We start from the raw sequence: 23230 nt of genomic DNA, 5'->3' as shown, positions 1-23230 counted from the left end.
TCGAGCTAACATCATAATGACAGGATCAAATTCACACATATCAATATTAACTTTAAATGTAAATGGACTAAATGGTCCAATTAAAAGACACAGACTGGCAAATTGGATAAAGACTCAAGACCCATCAGTGTGCTGTATTCAGGAAACCCATCTCACGTGCAGAGACACACATAGGTTCAAAATAAAAGGATGGAGGAAGATCTACCAAGCAAATGGAAAACAAAAAAAGGCAGGGGTTGCAATCCTAGTCTCTGATAAAACAGACTTTAAACCAACAAAGATCAAAAGAGACAAAGAAGGCCATTACATAATGGTAAAGGGATTAATTCAACAAGAAGAGCTAACTATCCTAAATATATATGCACCCAATACAGGAGCACCCAGATTCATAAAGCAAGTCCTCAGTGACCTACAAAGAGACTTAGACTCCCACACATTAATAATGGGAGACTTTAACACCCCACTGTCAACATTAGACAGATCAACGAGACAGAAAGTCAACAAGGATACCCAGGAATTGAACTCAGCTCTGCACCAAGCAGACCTAATAGACATCTACAGAACTCTCCACCCCAAATCAACAGAATATACATTTTTTTCAGCACCACACCACACCTATTCCAAAATTGACCATATCCTTGGAAGTAAAGCTCTCCTCAATAAATGTAAAAGAACAGAAATTGTAACAAACTGTCTCTCAGATCACAGTGCAATCAAGCTAGAACTCAGGATTAAGAATCTCACTCAAAACCGCTCAACTACGTGGAAACTGAACAACCTGCTCCTGAATGACTATTGGGTACATAACGAAATGAAGGCAGAAATAAAGATGTTCTTTGAAACCAACGAGAACCAAGACACAACATACCAGAATCTCTGGGATGCATTCAAAGCAGTGTGTAGAGGGAAATTTATAGCACTAAATGCCCGCAAGAGAAAGCAGGAAAGATCCAAAATTGACACCCTAACATCACAATTAAAAGAACTAGAAAAGCAAGAGCAAACACATTCAAAAGCTAGCAGAAGGCAAGAAATAACTAAAATCAGAGCAGAACTGAAGGAAATAGAGACACAAAAAACCCTTCAAAAAATAAATGAATCCAGGAGCTGGTTTTTTGAAAGGATCAACAAAATTGATAGACCGCTAGCAAGATTAATAAAGAAAAAAAGAGAGAAGAATCAAATAGATGCAATAAAAAATGATAAAGGGGATATCACCACCGATCCCACAGAAATACAAACTACCATCAGAGAATATTACAAACACCTCTATGCAAATAAACTAGAAAATCTAGAAGAAATGGATAAATTCCTCAACACATACACCCTCCCAAGACTAAACCAAGAAGAAGTTCAATCTCTGAATAGACCAATAACAGGAGCTGAAATTATGGCAATAATCAATAGCTTACCAACCAAAAAAAGTCCAGGACCAGATGGGTTCACAGCCGAATTCTACCAGAGGTACAAGGAGGAGCTGGTTCCATTCCTTCTGAAACTATTCCAATCAATAGAAAAAGAGGGAATCCTCCCTAACTCATTTTATGAGGCCAGCATCATCCTGATACCAAAGCCTGGCAGAGACACAACAAAAAAAGAGAATTTTAGACCAATATCCTTGATGAACATTGATGCAAAAATCCTCAATAAAATACTGGCAAACAGAATCCAGCAGCACATCAAAAAGCTTATCCACCATGATCAAGTGGGCTTCATCCCTGGGATGCAAGGCTGGTTCAATATACGCAAATCAATAAATGTAATCCAGCATATAAACAGAACCAAAGACAAAAACCACATGATTATCTCAATAGATGCAGAAAAGGCCTTTGACAAAATTCAACAACCCTTCATGCTAAAAACTCTCAATAAATTAGGAATTGATGGGACGTATCTCAAAATAATAAGAGCTATTTATGACAAACCCACAGCCAATATCATACTGAATGGGCAAAAACTGAAAGCATTCCCTTTGAAAACTGGCACAAGACAGGGATGCCCTCTCTCGCCACTTCTATTCAACATAGTGTTGGAAGTTCTGGCCAGGGCAATTAGGCAGGAGAAGGAAATCAAGGGTATTCAATTAGGAAAAGAGGAAGTCAAATTGTCCCTGTTTGCAGATGACATGATAGTATATCTAGAAAACCCCATTGTCTCAGCCCAAAATCTCCTTAAGCTGATAAGCAACTTCAGCAAAGTCTCAGGATACAAAATCAATGTGCAAAAATCACAAGCATTCTTATACATCAATAACAGACAAACAGAGAGCCAAATCATGAGTGAACTCCCATTCACAATTGCTTCAAAGAGAATAAAATACCTAGGAATCCAACTTACAAGGGATGTGAAAGACCTCTTCAAGGAGAACTACAAACCACTGCTCAAGGAAATAAAAGAGGATACAAACAAATGGAAGAACATTCCATGCTCATGGGTAGGAAGAATCAATATCATGAAAATGGCCATCCTTCCCAAGGTAATTTACAGATTCAATGCCATCCCCATCAAGCTACCAATGACTTTCTTCACAGAATTGGAAAAAACTACTTTAAAGTTCATATGGAACCAAAAAAGAGCCCGCATCGCCAAGTCAATCCTAAGCCAAAAGAACAAAGCTGGAGGCATCACGCTACCTGACTTCAAACTATACTACAAGGCTACAGTAACCAAAACAGCATGGTACTGGTACCAAAACAGAGATATAGATCAATGGAACAGAACAGAGCCGTCAGAAATAATGCCACATATCTACAACCATCTGATCTTTGACAAACCTGAGAAAAACAAGAAATGGGGAAAGGATTCCCTATTTAATAAATGGTGCTGGGAAAACTGGCTAGCCATATGTAGAAAGCTGAAACTGGATCCCTTCCTTACACCTTATACAAAAATCAATTCAAGATGGATTAAAGACTTAAATGTTAGACCTAAAACCATAAAAACCCTAGAAGAAAACCTAGGCAATACCATTCAGGACATAGGCATGGGCAAGGACTTCATGTCTAAAACACCAAAAGCAATGGCAACAAAAGCCAAAATTGACAAATGGGATCTAATTAAACTAAAGAGCTTCTGCACAGCAAAGGAAACTACCATCAGAGTGAACAGGCAACCTACAAAATGGGAGAAAATTTTCGCAACCTACTCATCTGACAAAGGGCTAATATACAGAATCTACAATGAACTCCAACAAATTTACAAGAAAAAAACAAACAACCCCATCAAAAGGTGGGCGAAGGACATGAACAGACACTTCTCAAAAGAAGACATTTATGCAGCCAAAAGACACATGAAAAAATGCTCACCATCACTGGCCATCAGAGAAATGCAAATCAAAACCACAATGAGATACCATCTCACACCAGTTAGAATGGCGATCATTAAAAAGTCAGGAAACAACAGGTGCTGGAGAGGATGTGGAGAAATAGGAACACTTTTACACTGTTGGTGGGACTGTAAACTAGTTCAACCCTTGTGGAAGTCAGTGTGGCGATTCCTCAGGGATCTAGAACTAGAAATTCCATTCGACCCAGCCATCCCATTACTGGGTATATACCCAAAGGACTATAAATCATGCTGCTATAAAGACACATGCACACGTATGTTTATTGCCGCATTATTCACAATAGCAAAGACTTGGAACCAACCCAAATGTCCAACAATGATAGACTGGATTAAGAAAATGTGGCACATCTACACCATGGAATACTATGCAGCCATAAGAAATGATGAGTTCATGTCCTTTGTAGGGACATGGATGAAATTGGAAATCATCATTCTCAGTAAACTATCGCAAGAACAAAAAACCAAACACCGCATATTCTCACTCATAGGTGGGAATTGAACAATGAGAACACATGGACACAGGAAGGGGAACATCACACTTCAGGGACTGTTGTGGGTTGGGGGGAGGGGGGAGGGATAACATTGGGAGATATACCTAATGCTAGATGACGAGTGGGTGGGTGCAGTGCACCAGCATGGCACATGTATACATATGTAACTTACCTGCACATTGGGCACATGTACCATAAAACCTAAAGTATAATAATAATAATAATAATAATAATAATAATTACAATAAAAGAAAAAAAAGAAAAAAAAAAATGAGGGATTATGTAATCTGATCTCTATTAATCTTTTCAGCTCTAACACTTCAAGATGTTAAGTTACCTACCTGGGTTGTTTTCATGTCTCATTTTCATGTCATCTCATAAACTTCTAAAGTCGTCCTATTTTCTCCTCTATATAGTTTTGGTCTGAAGAGACAAAGAGAATGTAATCCACAATTATTGTGCCAGAGGAAACTGCAAGATTAATACTATCTTCTCTAATTACTTTAATTAATACTATCATCTGTAATTACTTTAATTAATACTATCATCTCTAATTACTTTAACAAATGTTGTTTATTTCTCCTATTTTTCTGGACTACCTCTAGCTTTTTATATTTCTCATACCATTTAATTTTAAAGCACCTGATATTTTCTAAACCTTGAAGGTTATATTTTCTCTCTATGTGCATCTTGAAGAATTGTCTTTGTTTGCATTACGTATTTATGCTGTTTAGTTAAAAGCATTAGCAACTGTCTTAACTTGTATTCATGAGGCCTTTTTCAAAAAGAGTCTTGACTTTGTAGTTGGTGGACTGATAGATGTGGTTGCTAAAACGCTGACATTCTAAAAATAAATCTTAGTTAAATTTACAATACAATTACATAACACCAAAAGGGAGAGTTCCAGAGGTATCCTTTGAAAAGATGTTTTTACCTTAGTTAATGATACTATGTTATTGGATTAATGCACTGAATTACTGAAGCTGTCCTCCTCTCCACCCTCTCCAAAGTGGGGAAGTACTTTATGAAAAGTTGTCTGTCACACTTGACAAAACTGAAGCAAAAGCAATGATATGCAAATAATTTATCATCTATATTCTTAAAGAATTGTTAATTTTCACCTAATAGTAGGAAAATTAAGGATCTCTCAGATTTTCCAGTCATAGGGGTTGAATTAGCATGAACCACACACACATGAATGTTTTGGTCTGGCCAGTAATTCCACTTACATGAAATCTTGCTTCACATTAGACAACAGAATGAAATAAGATGCCAGAAAAATAGAAATTATATATATAATTTTTATTTATTTATTTATTTTTATTATACTTTAAGTTCTAGGGTACATGTGCACAACGTGCAGGTTTATTACATAGGTGTACATGTGCACAACGTGCAGGTTTATTACATAGGTATACATGTGCCATGTTGGTTTGCTGCACCCATCAACTCCTCATTTACATTAGGTATTCCTCCTAATGCTATCCCTCACCCAGTCCGCCACCCCCCGACTGGCCCCTGTGTGTGATGTTCCCCGCCCTGTGTTCATGTGTTGTCGTTGTTCAACTCCCACCTATGAGTGAGAACATGCAGTGTTTGGTTTTCTTCTTTGTGATAGTTTGCTTAGAATGATGGTCTCCAGCTTCATCCATTTTAAGGCTATGAGGGTCCCAGCCAATTTGCAAAATGAACTTTGATTCTCTCTGATTTTGATGGGGCCTTCTTCAGCCTTCTTCTTGCTAACATAGGAATGACGTTGGCTACCCGTGGTAGATTGCACATTTGGACCACTAATCCTTCCTTTGGCTCTCTCCTCATCATTTGTGACATGACTTTGCAGCTCCTCCCATCAAGTGTTGGAGTCTATTTCTCCAGTCCCGGAGTCTGCACTGGTCTTATGACTTGCTTTGATCCAAGAAATGTTGTGGAAGCATTCCAGTGCCCATCCTAGAACCGAAAATATTTTGCAGGCCTCCACTTGCTCTTGGCTCCCTGTAGGCATCATTTGAACAAACTCAGGCCAGTCTGCTGTATGATAAGAGCTCATACGGAGAAGTCAGCCAAATTGTTCCAGCCAAGCCTCCAGAAATGTGACCTAAGACAGCCAAGAATGCCCCAAAATAGCCCAGATCAGAAGAATCACCCAGCTGAGCCCAATCTACTTTGTCACCCAAAAGATGTATAAGCTGGGCTAATGGTTGTTGCTTCATGCTTGTAAGTTTTGGGGAGGTTTTTTTTTAAGCAGCAGGAGATAAGTGACATACTATCCAAATTGCTTCACTGAGATGTTCTCTCATAATTTTCACCTAAAATTTCCCACGTTATAAACTTGTAGTTTATATTCCTTAACAATCCAAACTCTCCAAATGGCTTCATTTAAACAAACTGAACAGGTAAAGTACATTCTGAATAGATGTGAATGATTCTCCTAGAGATAAGTTGCATTAAAAATGGAAACCACCCAAATTAGGAATTTGGAAATGATACCTAGATTGTCCCTCCTTACCCCAAAACACTTCCAGGTTGGACAATGACAAGTAGTGAATGGAAATATTGGCCTCTTTGTCATCTCAGTTTCAATTTCTCTTAACATAGAGTTTCAGTAGGGAAGGTAGGAAATGTTTATTTTTAACATTTAATTACCCTTTCATACCTTTTGGAATTGAAGCATCCTCTTTTGGTGCATTAGTTTTTAATAAAATTATTCTTAATCTTTATTGAAAAAGAGTAATATATGCTCCCCCAAGAAAAGCTAACTAATATACTTTTCCAGCTTGTTTGATAACTAAAAGTTATATATATTTAAGGCATACAATGTGATGATTTGATTTATGTATACATTGTAAAGTGATTACCACAAACAAATTACCTCACATAGTTACCATGTGTGTATGTGTTGATAAGATCTACCTTTTTTTTTTTAGCAAATTTTAAGTACACAATGAAGTATAATTAACAATGGCCATCATACCGTATATTAGATACCCAGAATTTATCTTATGATTGAAACTGTAAAAGCTAAACAACATTTATTCTTTTTGCATTCATCAAGCACTTATTTTAAGCTATGCATTGTTCTAAACTTTTATATACATTGATTTAGTTCATCTTATAGCAACATTATGCAGGAGATACTATTTCCACGTTTTGCAGATGAGGAAACTGAGACACAGAGAAGCCAGATGACTTGTCCAAGGTTGCACAGGCTGCATAGACCAAGCTTCACCCTGGTGTTCTACTATGTACTCCAAGGAGACACTTGGTATCATTATTAACAGCATATATTTCACTTATTTAAAATGCTTTGGATTTTTATATGGTAAACACAGTCTTAGACAAACATAATAAGCATATTGCAGTATTTAGTACATAATCATATTTTATAAAACAAAGTCATTTATAAAATATATTGGCCCCAAGTATCTCTCCCCTAATTTTTATATATCCTTTAATAAATCAGTTTGTGTGACCTAGATAGTTTCTAGAGCCATTCTCTAACTTAGAGCTTGACTGTACCTTTAATTGATAATAGAGTAATAGCTCTTTGCTGTATAAGTCTTGAAGGAATGATGAGATAATTTTGCAGAGTGCTTTTCAAGAGCAGAAAAATATAGTGTTATATTTCAACACATCTTTTTCTTTGCACTATTTTTATCACTGAGTTTGAGCAGTAGGCAGATAATGAACTTACCCTTAACATGATAAAACTCAATCATGTATTTTAGACAATGAATCAGTCATTCTGTAATGTTCAATGGATAATTTAAATGCAGAGTTTGCTGCAGAAGGAAACCTTCTCTGCCTATATAAAAGCAAGAACATTTACCAGTAAAACAGACCTTTTATCCAAGAGCCGTAAGGCAAGAGGATTCACCACTGTTGCAGCATCACAATATTCCTCATGAGAAAAATTAAATTCAGCAAATTGGTTGCATTTACAGTCCATGCAACATCTGCACTTAAATTATTAAGCTTCACTAATGTTCTAGAATCTCCCCAAGAAAGCCAGAAACCAGGCTGTTTTGTAGGCCTTCTGTGATGACTCATCTTAGACTTAATGACAGAGACACAGAAGGCAAAAATCTGGTCTCACTTTACCTGCTTCCAGTCCTACTGCTGGACCAACCTATCAGCAGTACTTGGGTTAAAAATCCAACCAACCACAAAAATCCACAGAAACTGAAGTACTTGGCAAATACCGTTCATGTGTCCTGGTCAGTAAGAGTTTGTGAATTTGGAACATGTTCTAAGATTAAAACAAAGCTTTAAGTGATACCAGTGCTTAGAGAGCTAGTAGCATTATATAGATCTGCGTAAACACCACCAGCTTCCTAACTATTGTACTAGGCCAACCTGCAGGACTAGCACTGCTTTAGTAGATTTATATTCTACTAAATTCCTCAGTTAGGATGGGCTGATTCAACTGCAATCACTTCTGATTTGAGCCCTCACGTTCTAAGGCCATGGGTACTCATATCTAGATCTCAGGCACTTCACTTGATCTTGACAAACTTCAGGCACCTCAGTGACCAGCGTTGGTTAAGAGACCAACATTGTAGTTACGGCTGGCTCTAGAATGTGGTTAAATCTGGCTCTACAGCTGGATTTCCCAAGTGGAATCCTGGTTCTGTCACTTACTAGCTATATGGGCGTGGGGCCAAAGAATAAGCTCAGTGTCTCTATTTCCTCGTCTGTAAAATGAGGATAATAATAATACATACCGCGTAGAGTTGTTTGTGGTTATCAGTGCATGCAGAGTGCTTGGAACAGTACTGACCATGCAGAAAATGCCCAATTTTTTAAATCACATTTATTATTATGGACAGAGTAGGAGTGAAAATCCCTGCATTGCCGTGTCATTTTGAGGGTTAAATGAGAACATATGTGTGTGTCAATGTGTATATATAGCACAATGCTGAACAAAAACTAAGCATCAGCAAAAGTGATTAATAACAGCTGCCATCTGTTGTGAACTTACCTCATGGCAAGCACTGTGAAAGTGCCTTACACACGTCCTCCCAGCAACTCTTTGAGGTAGGACTAGTAATACCACTATTTTACTGAGGAAATAATTGAGGCATACAGAAGTAACTTGACCAAAATCTGGGAAAAAACTGGCCATATTCATTACAATATTGTGTGCAGCTATGAAGGATAAACCCGTAACTCTTAGTGGCTTAATGTAATAGAATATTATTTTTCATGTAAAATCCAAAATGGGTGATTCTAATTGGTGAGAAGCCCTCCTCTAAGCAGCAATGCAAAGATTTAGGACCTTTCTCTGTTGTGGTTTTACGGTTTTTTGCATTTGGTCTCCAAGGCCACCATTGTTTCTCAGCCTCGAGGAGGCAGAAGGAGAAAGAACGTGAAGAATTACATATGTTATACATGCAAGGCTAAGCTGCACAGCACCTGTGTTGATGTTTCATTGACTAGAATGTAGTTATGGTCATACTTATCTGCAAGGGAGGCCGGGAAATGTAGCGTTGTTGTGTGCTGAGGAAGCAGGGGATTTGGTGATAGGTCAGTTGTCTCTGTCATGGTGGCAGGAATGGGAATCAAACCCAGGCATGTCTGATTCCAATCAATTGGCCAATATACTCTTTTTCTGCCTTATGTCTCCTCTTTTTCCAAAAGCAGCTTGGAAGCTATAAAACATCATAAAAATGCAAATTGTTATTCCTATCATCTCCCTGGTATGCACTCAGCCTTCATAGAGCTGAATCCTCTGACCCCAATGTAATATAATTTGTATTAAAAATACTTTTATAGAGCTTGTATTATAAAAGAACAGCTTTAATGATCTGATTCATAAATATTCCATTTGTTTGGCTGTTAATACTCCTTAGTATTAGATCAACATGTGCCATTCACCGAAATTCACTCTTTGGATCTGTCGTCTACTGGGCGTTTCTGCATTTTTCAGGTTGTGTCTGCTGAATACTAAGTTAATTGAATCAACTATATCAAAAATTTCACCTTTTAAAGCCTCTAACTGGAAAACGGCAAACAGCCAATAGTGACTGAATTTTTGATTGTGTAGTTTAGAGGCTTGTAATTCTAGTCTATGACATTTAGATTTGCCCAGAATTAGGTTGTCCTTCCACTGAAATTGCTTTTTGAAAAAAAAATTTTTTTAGCCTCAGGCTGCATTAGCTTGTTTGAACATGCAAAAATGTCTAAAATATCATGGACAATTTCAGATATCAAATAAGAACATAGCACCCAGTTGTGTCTAGTACTAAATCTCTTTAAATGAGTTATACACAACAAGGCTCTGTAAGAGTGGGTGAATTTTCAGTCATTTGATTCCACTAGCTCTATATCACCTATGATAAGAATCAGGACTATCAGTTATTTTGTACTTGGTAGAATGTCTCTTGATTACTATTCAACATAAAAGCAGAGCTTGAGAATATTGAAATTCTCTCCTCTTCTAGTGTGTGACATTTTGGAAAAGGTCACTTTATATGTCACAATATAGCATAACATTCTTCCGAGGAAGAACAGGCTCAAACTTCCATCTAAATGAAGACTGAAAGTGAAAACAAAGATGGGTGATTCTTCAGAGTTAACCCTAGTATCTGTGGCTGGTAGATTTTTAGAAGGAGAAATACAGATAAGGAAGCATTCAGACACAGGGACTCACATGAGGTCAGGAATTATATAACTATTCCACTCCATGGTAGACTGCTTTCACCCTCATTTTGGTCACTGCTGCTGCTACAAGATGTCCTCCTTACCCTAGAATAAGCAGAGGACAATTCAGTGTCAGTTATGCTTGGCCTAAGGAGTTTCCTACCCTCAGTAGGGGATGAGATCAACAGAAACCTGCCCACACATAGAACATTTACTCTTAGAAATATCGAGGGAAAAAAATAGTGTAAGAAAGACGCCACGATTATTGCCAGATGGGCGGTCTCTATTGATACCAACCATCTTCAATTGTTGCTGTTTTTTTTTAGGGATATTAGAAAATGGCATAAGTGGAGATCTCCTGGAAAGAGGAATATATCACACCGGCCACCTATCCTGGAGATGCTGGCATACCCTCCTGTACTGGGCACACCTTCACTGTCCACACGCACTGTCATTTCCACACCTTCTAACTGGGCCACGTTGCTGTCCCTGAGGAAAACAGAGAGGAGGTAGGAGGCACGACAGGTTGTTCTCATATCATTGCTAATTCAGAACTTTTCATTGTTTCCCACTCGAAATAATAAAATTCTTGAGTAGCTCCTATTGAGAGGCAACATAATGCCTCCTTTCTACCAGGGTTCATCCTTAGCAAAATCAGGTAGAACGAAAAAATGTGTTCATTGTCCTTCATTCATCATTCCCAGTTTTCTGCCTGGGTTGTAAGAGAGACGACCTGTCTACTTTCAGTACTGGCTATAGAATTATGTGAACTAAATGCCATAAGAGTCCACTGAAAGGTGTTATTAAGTGGGGCACAAGTACTTGCGGAAAACCTCAGAGAGGAGGGTTTGAGGCTGAGCTATTTGAGCAGATACAGGGGAGAGGAAAGGGCACCCCAAATCCATTCATTCTATTGGCCATAATCTTGAATGGATGACCAACTGACTGACTCTCAGATGAAAATAGTGAAAAGCTTTATAATGATATCTGCAACTAATATTTAGTCTTTAGAAGCACAACACATTATAACAATCTCATTTTCATGTTTCATGAAGTGTCATTCTTGCCATTATGAAAAAGAAAACTATTTGTGCCACTGTGAAAATAATGTCTGGTAAAGACAACTGAGCCAAATTCTGATCTCTTTTGTCCCAGTGTTTTATAAAACTAAGGAGATTCAAGTAAGAGCTCCAAATGCAAAGGCTTGACTAAGTTAATTTTTTTATATTAACGTTTAACAATCATATTCTGATTGTACAACAAAATCATACTAGAAAAAGGAGTGTACTCTAATGTATTTTGAAAAGAGAGAGAGAGTCGGGGGTGAGAGGAATAGAAATCACTGGTAATTTATCATCATTAGAAATGAGTGCTCATAGAAGACACTGTAGTAATCTGCTCAGAACCCTCTGCCATGGCTATGCACCCATGCCTCAGCTATGGAGAATTTGGCTGCAGATAGCTCATAGCTTTGCTCCAGACTGGAAATTGCCCTTAGCTGCAGGGTATTGCTTCACCAAGTTCACACTCTATCTTAGTCCATCAGGGTGCCAGTATGGTTAGGTTCTGGAGAGGGCACTCTTTTAGGTTTCAGGCTGCCAACTTCTTGCTGTGTCTTCACATGGTAGAAGGGGCAAACCAGCTCTCTGGGGGGTCCTTTATAAGGGCAGTAATCCTATTCATGATGTCTCCACCCTCATCTAATTTCCTCCCAAAGTCTCATCTCCTAATACCATCATCTTTGGAGTTAAAATTTCAACGTACAAATTTTGGGGGGACATAAACGTTCAGTCTATTGCACATACCCTGTAGGGGCGGCTCTGGTTAATGGCTGATTGGTGTAGTTATAAAAGTTCTGGTGTAGTTATAAAAGTTCTGGCTTCAGCCGGGTGTGGTGGCTCACACCTGTAATCCCAGCACTTTGGGAGGCTGAGGTGGGTGGATCACAAGGTCAGGAGATCGAGACCATCCTGGCTAACATGGTGAAACCCCGTGTCTACTAAAAATAAAAAAAAAAAAATTAGCCAGGCCATGGTGGTGCGTGTGCCTGTAATCCCAGCTACACTGGAGGCTAAGGCAGGAGAATTCCTTGAGCCCAGGAGGTGGAGGTTGCAGTGAGCCGAGATCTCGCCACTGCACTCCAGCCTGGGTGGTAGAGTGAGATTCTGTCTAAAAAAAAAACAAACAAAAAACAATTCTGGCTTCATTGTCTAAATTTGGAGAAACTCTGAAGGGCCCTTCCCGTTCTGGAACACCCTGTAGAACTGTCTGAAGCATCCATTGCAACCACATTGCAGCACAGCTTCTCCCTCTGTCCAGTCTTGCTTCCCTCTCTTCCATGATGACAATTCCCAGAGATCAATTCCAAAAAATCTCTGTGCAGGCAAAGCCTATCTCTAGGAACAGCATCCTTTATCATTTTGGTATATCTTTCTGTATTAGTCCACTTTCATACTGCTATAAAGAACTGACTGAGACTGGGTAATTTATAAAGGAAAGAGGTTTAATCAACTCACAGTTCAGCATGGCTGGGGAGGCCTCAGGAAACTTACAATCATGGTGGAAGGCTAAGGGGAAAGCAAGGCACCTTCTTCACAAGGTGGCAGGAAGGAGAAGTGCTGAATGAAGGGAGAAGAGCCCCTTACAAAACCATCAGATCTTGTGAGAACTCACTCACTATCATGAGAACAGAATGGGGGAAACCGTCCCCATGATCCCATTACCCCCACCTGGTCTCTCCCTTGACAAGTGGGGATTGCGGGGATTATAATTCAAGGTGAGATCTGGGTAGGGACACAAAGCCTAAACATCACTTTCCCAGTGTATATTTTGCCAAATTGGGATCACACTCAATATGTGCATTTTGTAATCTGTTTCTTTTTATTTATATTTTGAACATTTTAATTTTGTTGATTCATTTTTAAAGTACACGTTATTTAGTAATTTCATCACATTTCTGTCTTTTTTTTGAGATGGGGTCTCGCTCTGTCGCCCAGGCTGGAGTGCAGTGGCATGATCTTAGCTCGCTGCAAGCTCCACCTCCCAGGTTCACGCCATTCTCCTGCCTCAGCCTCCAGAATAGCTGGGACTACAGGCGCCCACCACCATGCCCAGCTAATTTTTTGTATTTTTAGTAGAGACAGGGTTTCACCATGTTAGCCAGGATGGTCTCGATCTCTTGACCTTGTGATCCGCCCTCCTTGGCCTCCCAAAGTGCTGGGATTACAGGCTTGAGCCACCGCGCCCGGCCAATTTCATCACATTTCAATAAATGGATGTGTCGTAATTTATTTAACCACTCTCTAACTCTTCAATATTTATGTCGTTTCCAATTTTTCCATACTCAAAATAATACCATGATGGCCTCAAACAGCTTTATAAATCTTTGACCACTTAAGTTTATTTCATGAGGTTATATCCTCAAAAGAGGAATTACTGAGTCCGAGAATATAAAGCCTGTCAAGAATTTCAACATATGTTGCTAAATTGCTTTTCAGAAATGGTTTCAATATTATGTTTTAATGGATTTATATTTCCACTACTATTTAGGATAGTACTGATCTTATCATTTTCTTGACAGAATCGAGTATTTATTTATCCTTTATTCAGTTTGGGCATTGTTCTTCAACACCAACTTGCTGCTTGTGGGTTGAAGTCTAAAATTAGCCATTTCATTAGACGTTACCTTCTCTTCCAAGATTCATGCAAACTTGCTACCTCACTATTTCAGTACTTTGATGTAGGCCCATGCTATAAAATCTGTACATCAATGTCATGCTAAGCACTTCCCCTTACTTCGAATTAGAGTTATTTTTGGAGACTCTGATTATTAATTTCTTCTTTTATACTTACTGAATTAGAAAAAACATGATGACTAATTTCTTTTTTTTTCATATGCTCAAATTCAGGCCCAGGTTACTCATTTCTTGATCTTATTAATCTCTATATTTTCCCTAGCACCAAATATGAGTCCTTGTATAGAACGAGTATGCAATAAAAGTATTTTGTAACATAATTCATTGTCTGTGGTTGTTCATCAGCGTGTAAACTTTGCAGTTTTTCAGTTGTTGGGGCAAAGAATCAGTGCAAATCACTGAAGTATCCAGTTAACTACTCATCTTCCTCCATTATAGATGCACTAGTCTTCTACAGAACAACTGTGAACCAATTTGATGAACAAATCCTTTGATGCTAATGTATTTTGTTTTGTAATTTTGGTGCTGAGATCAGTTGACTCTTAGTGCTTAAATAGTTCAAAGCAGAAGTCACAAAGGATATGATTTTCTCATTTACTTTTTAAAATTAATATATGTATTTCTATAAATGTATGTTCCTAAAGCTACAGTCTTAGAAATTAACAGTAATTAATATATTAACATAGCAAAGTAAATATCTAATGACATTGGTTTGACAATGAAGTAAAATCTATTTTGGGCAACACAAGTTGGTGGTTATTATTAATAATCAATCTGAATAAGATTAATAATTTAACCAAATTGTGGTGACTGTTTTGTTCAGTCCACATGGAACTGTATTTTAAGTAGCTTAGACCAGATTCTCCCCCTATGCATTTCTATTCAAGGGGAAAATCCAAAAATCTGTCCTATTTTAGAGAACATAAAATTGCAATTTCCCACTCTGACTCAGATCTCCCGTTTCTATTCACTTACTGAGTTCTTTATAGAAAATACATGTTGGCTAAAATCAATGAAGCAACTCTAAAACTCCTAAACAATACGCTGGTACAAAATAATTAGCCTGGGAGCTCTAATGTTTCAGTGGGTGAGCAGGCCAATTTTCTCATCCAATACTCAAAAACTCTAAAACGTTGGGTAGTAGGCATTCATTTCTGAAAGGCAGTGTTGAATCTAGGGTATTTTTATTTACAAGTTTACCAGTGGTTATACGGCAGTAAAATTCATTTATAGAGTAAGGATTTTCTATTCCCTCCAGTTCTCAACGTAAAACTGCAGTGGGCCATTTTGTGATAAATTTAAGATGGGTAGGAGTTTAAGAGCAAGGCGAAAGTGAGGAAACTCAAGGATAGCAATCATAACCATTTTCTCAAAGTTACTGCCATGAGTCTGCAAGCACCAAGATTAAATGCCTCTGCTATAAACCCCTCAAGGCTCTCTTTCTTGATTTCCATGCAAATAGAAACAGGCAAGAGAGAAATGAGTTGCCTTCAATAATCAAAACAAATCAATGTGCTAATGAGAGAAAGGGTAAAAAACAGATAGCATCTCCATCCCAGGAAGGTAAATGGATGTCATCATAAAATCAAAATATGATTGTACTTTATTAATCTAGAGCCATCAGTAAAAATCTTTCAATAGTAGCTACCTGCAATTTAGTAAGATAAGTCTTAATGCTTCCATCTGTTTCAAAGAGAGGTAGAGAGCAAATCCAAGATTGTATGATGAATGCTTATATATTTCTTCACATTGGTGAGATCTAAAAAGGATACTTGAAATGAGAATGTGACATGATCATAGAATGTAAATTGACTTGCTGTTAGGATTTGGCAGGTAGGTAAAAGCTTGTACAGGCATCAGTACAAACCAATGTAGTGTCTTATGAGGGATACGCCTAACCGTAAAATAGTGGATTAAATAGTTGAACTATTTCTTAAAGCTTTGGCAATTAAGGAATAGCTGCTGGCTCACATGATGTATTCATGATATTACTCAAACACATGGTAAATACAACTTGTTATCTTAAAACATGGCTAAGTCTATTCAAAATATACTGTATCAGAGTAGATAAACAAACGGGTTAGTTGAAATTAGTGGGTAATCATGGCTAAATTATCAACACTATGCCAAATTTGGTTCCAGTTGACTATTACACATTCTGAACCTAACATATTCTGAATTTATGGACTTTTGCACTACAGGTGATTTTCTTTTTCTCTCTCTTTGTGTGTGTGTGTGTGTGTGTGTGTGTGTGTAGTTTTGCTCTTGTCACCCAGGCTGGAGTGCAATGGTGTGATCTCAGCTCACTGCCACCTCCGCTGTGGTGAATCAAGCAGTTCTCCTGCCTCAACCTCCCGAGTAGCTGGGATTACAGGTGCCTGCCACCATGTCCAGCTAATTTTTGTATTTTTAGTAGAGATGGGGTTTCACCATGTTGTCCAGGCTGGTCTCGAACTCCTGACCTCAGGTGATCCACCCACCTAAGCCTCCCAAAGTGCTGGGATTACAGGCGTGAGCCATTGTGCCTGGCCCACGTGATTTTTAAATACTATTACTGCTTTTTTGTTTGTTTGTGTCAGTTAATGCATTTTTAAATGTAGGGTAGAACGAAATAGAAATAGGAATATTTTTGAAAAAAAAAATCTCTCTACTCTTAACCTACCAAATTTGCAATAAGTATCCACCATTTGCCTGGGAAGAGAGGGAAAAATTATAGAGGCAGAGAAACATCTAATTTACCATCAGTCTTTAGAGAGAAAGCATTTGGATTGCTACAAAAACAATTTAGATTAAATTATAGTAGATACAACAATCACTGAGGATTGACCTTTTAAGAAATCTGGTAAGTGTGCTTCTCTAAAATATCAGAATTTTCACTCTGACTGCTAACCAAAATTTAGCTTTGTAATTCCTTTGTCTAAATGTTTCTAAACTCTGCATTACACACACACTTACGCATACGCGTTCCAGGAAACCAGAACAGAGATTGGAGAGGAGAGACTTAAATGTGGGGAGATGTCTTTCGGAGCCCTCAATTGCCAGTTGAAAACATTCTACTGTACCTCCAGGGAGACCTGGAAAGTTGGAGCATTCATGACTTGGAATTTGATAGAATAGATGTTGTGGTAGGCAGGATAATTACCCCCACTTCCAGAGTTTTCCATGTCCTAATCCTTGGAACCTGTAAATATGTTCGGTTACATGGCAAAGGAAAATTAAAGTTGCAAATGAAATTAAAGTTGCTAATCAGCTGACCTTAGATAGGGAGATCTTCCTAGATTATCCAGGTAGGTCCAATGGAATCACAAGTGTTCTTAAATGCAGAAGAGGGAGGCAGAGGGCCCAGAGTCAGGCGAGGAGGTGTAATAAAAAAGTGAGGTCAGAGTAATGCAATGTGTAAAGTGCTAAACCCCCATTGCTCACCTTGAAGATAGAGGGAAGGGACCATAAGCCAAAGAGTAAAGGCAGCCTCTAGAAGCTAGAAAATGGAAGAAAACAGATGCTCCACCAAAGCCTCTGGAAAGGAATGCAGCCCTGCTGATGCACTATTATAGCCCAGTAAGAGCTATGTCAGACTTGTGACAAACAAAATGGCAAGATAACAAATTTATATTAAGTCACTAAGTTTGTGCTAACTTGTTATGGCAGCAATAGGAAACTAAAATGAACAGATTGGGGTGCTGTTGGAACACATGTCTACAAATGCCAAAGTGGCTTTGGAACTGGGCAGCAGGAAGAGTCTGGAAAAATTTTGAGGAGGATGATAGAAAATGCCTAGATTGCCTTAAACAAACTAAATATGAGTCTATATGTTAATGACTCTGCTACTGAGGGTGTGGAAGGAAGAGAGGCACATGTTACTGAAAACTGGAAGAAAAAGGATTCTTGTATGGTGGTAGAAAACTTACCAGGATTGTGTCCTAGAGGTGTGTGGAAAGCAGAATTTATAAAAGATGAAATTAGACATTTGGCTGAGGAAATTCCAAATGGTGCATTAAAGGTGAGGCCTTGTGACTTCTGCAGCCTCCAGTAAAATGCAAGAGGACCCTGGTGTATATTGTTCTCCTCCCTGTGTCCATATGTTCTCATTGTTCAGCTCCCACTTATAAGTGAGAACATATAGTCCTGCATTAGTTTGCTGAGGATAATGGCTTCCAGCTCCATCCATGTCCCTGCAAAGGACATGATCTCATTCCTTTTTATGGTTGCATAGTATTCCATGGTGTATATGTACCATATTTTCTTTATCCAGTCTATCATAGATGGGCATTTGGGTTGTTGAGGGGTTAGATGGGGGAAGGAGAGCATTAGGAAAAATAGCTAATGCATGCTGGGCTTAATACCTAGGTGATGGGTTGATAGGTGCAGCAAACCATCATGGCACACGTTTACCTATGTAACAAACCTGCACATCCTACACATGTACCCCAGAACTTAAAAATAAAAATTAAAAAAAATAAGAGGAAAAAAGTACACTGAGAAACCACGATTGATGTTCATGAAATTCTCAGCCTATTCATATTGCAAAAAGTCAGAATATTCACTTACAAAAAAGCTATTTGAAGAGATTAAATGTATGACTTACTTATCTCCTCAGGCATCTTAGCAGAAGTTAAAAACAGAGATGGGATTATCTAGGAAAGATCTGTAAAGAAGCCTCTCATCTAATGAAGTGAATCTCTGTGATATACATAGGAAGCCCACAAGTTTCTTAAGGATTTTCTATCTGGAGAAACACAGCTTAGACTTAAAAATACAGACAGTATATAAAAAAAAAAGTGGATGGTCGAGAGAGAAGGAAGAGGCAATTCAGTAGCTTGACAATAAACAAGCCAGAAACATTGGAGCAGATGTTAGTTTAAAGTAGAATTCACCCAGAGAAGTCCTTTTATTTCTTCCTGCAAGAATGGAAAGAATTAAAGACTCTTGCAAGTAGAAAGTACTAGTAGGTAATAAGAATTCAGAGTTATTCACAAAAACTTAAGACACTGGTGGGGACAAAGTAAAAAAGTAAGTTTATAAATGTTTGGATGATTATATTTTGATGCTATTTAATATAATAGCAGTTATGTAACAATTCCTTTGGTAAGATGTATATAAAAGCTTTTAGTTTGACTAGTATTACAACACTTTTTGTTAAAACAGACCATTTGAAGATGGGACTCTTCTGTAATAAGTTCAATATATGACAACCTAAAGTCACAAGAATATGTACGGATTGACCAAAGTTGTGATGACTTCATATTGCTAAATCCTTCAATTAATAGAGAGACTGTCTTGATTTGAAAGAACAGTGGAGGGCAATACTTTCAAATAGTTCTGCTTATTTAACCTTTCCCGCTTTACCTCTTAAATTCCTAATATAAAAACAGCTAACATTTGTGAAGGATTTATTATGTTCCAGGTTCCATGCCTTATGCCACTTAAATAAATTATTTCTGACATTTCCACAAGACACAATAAGGGAGATTTCTTTACCATCCCTATTTCTCAGATGAGGAGATCGAAACACAAAGAATTGAACTAGCCCTCTCCCTCTCCCTCTCCCTCTCTCGGTCTCCCTCTCCTTCTTTTTTCGGTCTCCCTCTCCTTTTTTCAGTCTCCCTCTGTTGCCGAAGCTGGACTGTACTGCCGAGATCTCGGCTCGCTGCAACCTCCCTGCCTCAGGCTCCTGTGACTCTCCTGCCTCGGCCTGCCTGGTGCCTGGGATTGCAGGCGCGTGCCGCCACACCTGACTGGTTTTTGTGTTTTTGGTGGAGACGGGGTTTCGCCGTGTTGACCGGGCTGGTCTCCGGCTCCTGGCCTCGAGTGATCTGCCTGCCTCGGCCTCCCGAGGTGCTGGGATTGCACACGGAGTCTCGCTCACTCAATGCTCAATGGTGCTCAGGCTGGAGTGCAGTGGCGTGATCTCGGCTCGCTACAACCTCCACCTACCAGCCTCCTGCCTTGGCCTCTTAAAGTGCTAAGATTACAGCCCCTGCCCCACCACCACCACATCTAGGAAGTGAGGAGCGTCTCTGCCTGGCCGCCCATCGTCTGGGATGTGAGGAGCGCCTCTGCCCGGCTGCCCCGTCTGGGAAGTGAGGAGGGCCTCTGCCCGGCCGCCCCATCTGGCAGGTGAGGAGCGCCTCTGCCTGGTCGCCACCCCGTCTGGGAGGAAGTGAGGAGCGCCTCTGCCCGGCTGCCCCATCTGGGAAGTGAGGAGCGCCTCTGCCCGGCCGCCACCCCATATGGGAAGTGAGGAGCGCCTCTGCCTGGCCACCCCGTCTGGGAGGTGAGGAGTGCCTCTGCCCGGCCGCCCCGTCTGGGAGGTGAGGAGTGCCTCTGCCCGGCCGCCACCCCGTCTGGGAAGAAGTGAGGAGCACCTCTGCCCGGCAGCCCCGCCTGGGAAGTGAGGAGCGCCTCTGCCGGGCCGCCCGGTCTGGGAAGTGAGGAGCGCCTCTGCCCGGCCGCCCCGTCTGGGAGGTGAGGAGCGCCTCTGCCCAGCCGCCACACCGTCTGGGAAGTGAGGAGCGCCTCTGCCCGGCCACCCCGTCTGGGAAGTGAGGAGTGCCTCTGCCTGGCCGCCACCCCGTCTGGGAGGAAGTGAGGAGCGCCTCTGCCTGGCCGCCCCATCTGGGAAGTGAGGAGCACCTCTGCCCGGCCGCCCCATCTGGGAGGTGAGGAGCGCCTCTGCCCAGCCACCACACCGTCTGGGAAGTGAGGAGTGCCTCTGCCTGGCCACCCCGTCTGGGAGGTGAGGAGTGCCTCTGCACGGCTGCCACCCCGTCTGGGAGGAAGTGAGGAGCGCCTCTGCCCGGCCACCCCATCTGGGAGGTGAGGAGCGTCTCTGCCCGGCCGCCCCGTCTGGGAAGTGAGGCGCGCCTCTGCCCGGCAGCCCTGTCTGGGAGGTGTACCCAACAGCTCCGAAGAGACAGCGACCATGGGGAGCAGGCCATGAGGACGATGGCGGTTATGTTGAAAAGAAAGGGGGGAAGTGTGAGGAAAGGAAGGAGAGATCACATTGTTGCTGTGTCTGTGTAGAAAGAGGTGGGCATAGGAGACTCCATTTTGTTCTGACTAGGAGAAATTCTTCTGCCTTGGGATACTGTTGATCTATGGCCTTGCCCCCAGCCCCGTGGTCTCTGAAACATGTGCTGTGTCAACTCAGGGTTAAATGGGTTAAGGGCGGTGCAAGATGTGCTTTGTTAAACAGATGCTTGAAGGCAGCATGCTCTTTAAGAGTCATCACCACTCCCTAATCTCAAGTACCCAGGGGCACAAACACTGCAGAAGGCCGCAGGGACCTCTGCCTAGGAAAACCAGAGACCTTTGTTCATGTGTTTATCTCCTGACCTTCTCTCCGCTATCATCCTATGACCCTGCCATATCCCCCTCTCCGAGAAACACCCAAGAATCATCAATAAATACTTCATAAATTAAAAAAAAAAAAAAGAATTGAACTAACTTGCCCAAGTAGTAGGTTGAAAATTAGGGATTTAGATTCAGCTCTACAGGACTCTGGAAACACAGCTGTTAGTCACAACATTATCCCTTTTAAGTATCTGAAAATTAACAGCTGATATTCAAAGCTCTCTGATAAAATTGAAGAGGAGCATGCCATTCTAAAGCACAGGTTCTTCAATATAGTAAATAGGTATAGCATCTTCATTATAATCCTCCCATCTGAGTTTAGGGAGGTAAAACAGAATGCAATAGAAAATGCCCTCTCTATGTTGAGATAATTGCCCATGCACCTCCAGAAAGGAATAGCCATCATCACTAATATTGATTACATACATATTATGACCCCAATACTGGGCCAAGTGCCTTCCATACTTTGTCTTGTTTAATCCTCACACTTGAGAGAGCCTGTTTTGCAAGAGGAAGAAACTGAGGCACAGAATGCTTACCAGTTGGCTTGAGGCCCCACAGCTGGTGACTGGTTCTGAGCCAAGCCTCTAGAGTCATCCTGAGACCACTGTGATTTCCAGCTTAGGTGTAACTATTTCTTTCTTTCTTTTTCTTTTTTTTTGCATAGGAAAAGATATGCCAAGTTAAATAACCTATTTATTTTGGGTTCTATTTAAATAAATGTTGGGTGGGATTTGGGAGGGAAAAAATGTAGTTGCACAGCATGGAGAGGACATGAATGCTTTGTGCCTGAAATATCCTCTGGCAGCTCAAGACAAGTTCTAGATTGTTCCTGATGGGCTATCACCTCATACTATCCCAGTGTTGAATACACCATTCACATTGTTGAATGTTTTCCTCACTTCATTTGTCTGAACCACCTGAAAATCTGGGACAGTTTTCCCCTCATCCATTTTCAACACATTAGTATTGCTGTCTCCCCAATCTGCTATCTCAAACTGCAGCTGGCGCCTTGGGTCTGTGTGGGCTCCTGAGTCATAAAGAGTGGGTACTTAGCAACTAGATCTGATAAGCACAGGATGTTCTATCTTTAATGGATGATTTACAGTTTGAGTTTGGCCTTCTGTATCATTTGTTAACATTTTAGACTGTAAACTGATCTAAAAACAGTCTAGATTGGGGAATAGACAGGAAATTATCTCTAATCAAGGTCTAACTGACAAATATTGTGGTCTGAAATTTACCCTAACATTTTAGCATGTTTTTTTCCCCTTTTTAGCACTGATAGTAACTTAAGCTGTATAATAACAAATTTTAGAGGTTGACTCAATATTTCCCTGGTCTAATTTTCTTCTTCATGTTGAGGGAAAAAAGAAATAAGCTGTTGCTAAGAAATACTAATAGCTACCAACTGGTTTCCTGATGCTTGAGCAAGCTTAGAAACCTATCAATAGTACATTATGAATTAAAGCCAGTTCAGATAATTTCACAGCCACATCAATCATTATTATTGATAAACTACAAAGGGAAAAAGACTGATAATATTGTACGGTATCCCTCCCAGTCTCCCACCTGAAGAATCAGAATTTTCATTAGCTTAAATGCTACTGATATGCACCCATAAGACGAGACACCCTGAGAAAATGTCAATATTCATCAAAACTAGCCTGTTAAAAAAGATGATATCTCATAACCCATAGACCGATT

The 23230-nt window shown here is 40.0% G+C and overlaps 1 long non-coding RNA gene across 2 annotated transcripts in view; it reads right to left on the bottom strand.

Annotated features, from left to right (window-relative positions):
• Positions 1 to 22535, bottom strand: part of LOC134737765 (uncharacterized) — a 48650-nt gene extending 26115 nt beyond the window's left edge. For both annotated transcript variants that reach the window (XR_010122981.1, XR_010122980.1), the window contains exons 1-3: positions 22426 to 22535; positions 10486 to 10580; positions 4178 to 4259 (exon numbers count right to left, since the gene is read on the bottom strand). This is a non-coding gene — a long non-coding RNA (uncharacterized LOC134737765). The remainder of the gene's footprint in view (positions 1 to 4177; positions 4260 to 10485; positions 10581 to 22425) is intronic.
• Positions 22536 to 23230: the final 695 nt, after the last annotated feature.

The sequence above is a fragment of the Pongo pygmaeus genome, chromosome 11, assembly GCF_028885625.2.
Source record: "Pongo pygmaeus isolate AG05252 chromosome 11, NHGRI_mPonPyg2-v2.0_pri, whole genome shotgun sequence".
Lineage (NCBI taxonomy): Eukaryota > Metazoa > Chordata > Mammalia > Primates > Hominidae > Pongo > Pongo pygmaeus.
Note: the sequence above shows the minus strand (reverse complement) of the source record. Positions and strands in the feature narration are given on the sequence as shown.